This window comes from Mandrillus leucophaeus, unplaced genomic scaffold, assembly GCF_000951045.1.
Source record: "Mandrillus leucophaeus isolate KB7577 unplaced genomic scaffold, Mleu.le_1.0 Scaffold1, whole genome shotgun sequence".
In the NCBI taxonomy this organism is placed as follows: Eukaryota; Metazoa; Chordata; class Mammalia; order Primates; family Cercopithecidae; genus Mandrillus; species Mandrillus leucophaeus.
In genome coordinates, this window is record NW_012098097.1 from 15,747,224 (window position 1) to 15,749,914 (window position 2,691).

A 2,691-nucleotide genomic window follows, 5' to 3' on the forward strand; every position below is an offset into this window, starting at 1 on the left:
CCAGGGTGGGGCTTCTGAGTCTCGCTGGCAGGCTCCGAGCCTTGCAGGCAGTATGGGCTCCAGAAGTCTCGCCAAACGCCAAAATTAAGCTCTGCAGGTGCCGTCTCCAGAATCCCCAGCACAGACAGACAAACCCACATCTCAGGGATTGGGGGTGCAGACCAGCCCCCAGTCCTGCTGCAGTGCGCCCGGCAGCACAGGACCAAGCACACCTCCAAGAGGGCCCCCTGCAATGAGGAGGGCCCTAGGGATTGGATGGAGGGCAGGTCCCCCCAGCCCCACTGCTGCGTGGGAAGGCCCCGCCCCCTCCATTCCCAGCTGCCCTCTGTTTATATGTCTCACCAATGTAAGGGAAACCAGAACTGGATAGCAGTTGAAAAACATATTTTGTTCAGGACTATTGTAATAAGGGAGAAAAGATTTTAGTATAGACGTGGGCTCAACTCTGAATGTGGCATGGGCGAGTGGGATTTAAATCCCAGGAGCAGGGTGGGGTCAGTGGGTGGAAAATTACTGGGACGAAACACCTGTCTGGAGGATTCTGGGGGTGACAGAGGCTGAGGACCCTACCCAGGTAACAGGAATCTTGCTGGAGGCAGCCAGGGTGAGCAGACATCGTCTGGGGGTGGCGGAGGCTGAGGACCCTATCCAGGTAACAGGAAGCCTGCTGAAGGCAGCCAGGGTGAGCAGACGTCGCCTGGGGGTGGTGGAGGCTGAGGACCCCATCAGATATGGGGGATGGAGGCTTCTTGCCAAACTGACTTAGCAGAGTTCTTGCTAAATCTGGATTTTACAAGGCAGAATGCAGATGAGCCTGCGAGAAGGTTCTGAAGCCAGACTACAGTTTGGTCAAGCAAAGAATCTTGTCATAGATTCAGTCATATAAATAAGGCTCACCCAGCCCAGGGGAGGGTCCGCACCCTATCTGTTCCCTCTCCTTCCCCACACTGAGTCCAAACCTTTCAAGTTTTGCCCCCTTCACACACTCCAAATTTATTCTTCTACTTCTCTTCCTGTGGGTACCAGACTCCAGCCACCCAGCGCTTACCTGGCACTGCTGGGCCTCGGCCCCGCAGGGACCTGTCCTCCAGGAAACACAGCTGGACACAGGAGGGCAGGGAGGACTCCTCTCCAGGGCCGGGGCACTGTCTCCCCAGCCCCACGCCACTTGACTTAGGCAGAGCCTGCAGCACCCTCACCCCAGTCCCTGCGGCCACCAGGAGGTGGTCCCCATCATCCCATCACCCCCATTCACAGAGGTCTCAGACTGAGGCTGGTGGGCGACGTACCATTACCCAAGATCAGAACCCTGTTGTCTGTGCCTCTGGAGAGGTGGGGGCAGGAGCTGAGGGACGGTTTGGGTGGAGAGGGGAGAGCATGCGGCAGCAAGGGCAGATGCTGGCAGGTAGAGATAGACTTTTATGACCTTTGCCTTCTGACTTTTGCCTCTGGCCACTGCTCGGACCACAACAGAATGCGCCTCTCTGGGAACAGGGCTTCCTATGGGCTGGGAAGCACGGAGCCCCCACAGTGTGGCTATGCAGGGGAGTGAGGACCAGGCGGGGGCAGGCCTGTGGGGGTCACAGAGCTGGGCTAAGCTTCAGAGGGAAGTGGCCCCTGGGAGGGGGAATGGCTGGGGTTAAGCCCCCTAAAACAGAAGCAGAATTAAGGAGAAAGGACCCCCAAGACCAAGGACAGCTCTATGAAAGGGGCCCTCCATGGGCAGGGCATGTCCCAGGACGAGGGTGGCCAGGACAGATCCAGGGAAATACAGGAGCAGCGGGACCCGGAGATGGAGTGGAGATGCCAGAGGGAGGCTTCTCATTGGGGTGGAGGCACCATCCGGACAGGGACAGGCACTGAAGACAAGTGTCAGCGGGAGGGGCTCTGGGTGGGGAAGAAGACTGGGACTTGGAGGAAGACCTCTCCAGGGAGAAGGGAGGAGGGGGAAGGAGAAGGGGAGGAAGTAGAGTGGGAGGAGGAGAGTGCTCATCCTGGAACCCACAGCCTCGGAAAGAACTTTCCAGAAGGAAGGCATGACCATCAGTGTCCCAGGATACTGAGAGGCCAGGAAACGTGAGGTCTCAAGGCATCCATGGGGTTGTGGTGACCCCAAGATCACTGGGCACAGAGCAGGGACGGCTGGAGGTAGAAGGGGAGGGACGCGGGCTGAGGTTCTAGCGGCCCCAAAGCCAGGTGTGATGTTGGCTTTAGGAGGAATGAGGAAGGGGAGAATGTCCCCCTTAGCGTGCCTCTTGGGGAAGGCAGGGGTTCTGGCTGGGGCTTCTCCACTCCCAGGAAAGGAGGTGGTGTGGAAGGAGGGGGTGGGACGGAGGAGAGAGCCCCGCGGCCGCAGGACCAGCAGGTGGGGGACCAGGGTCAGCGCTGCTGGAGGTGCCTTAGAGCGACAGGACTGGCCGGAGACCGGGGAACGTGGCACAAAAAAAGTTAAAGTGCACCCCAGGGACCGCCCTGCCGGTCCACCCATGTCACCCATGTCGGCCCCCCTCCAGCCCCCATTGCTCTGCAGGGAAAGGAACCGGGAGCCGCGGTGGGGGCGAGCGGGGGTGTCGGTCCTTCCAGAAAATTAGGAAAGAAGCGGTGAGAACCTGGGGCCGCGAGAGAAAGCGGGCGAGGGGGCGCCCAGGGACGCGGAGGGAGCGAGAGGAAGGGGCGCTGAGCCACCGCCCC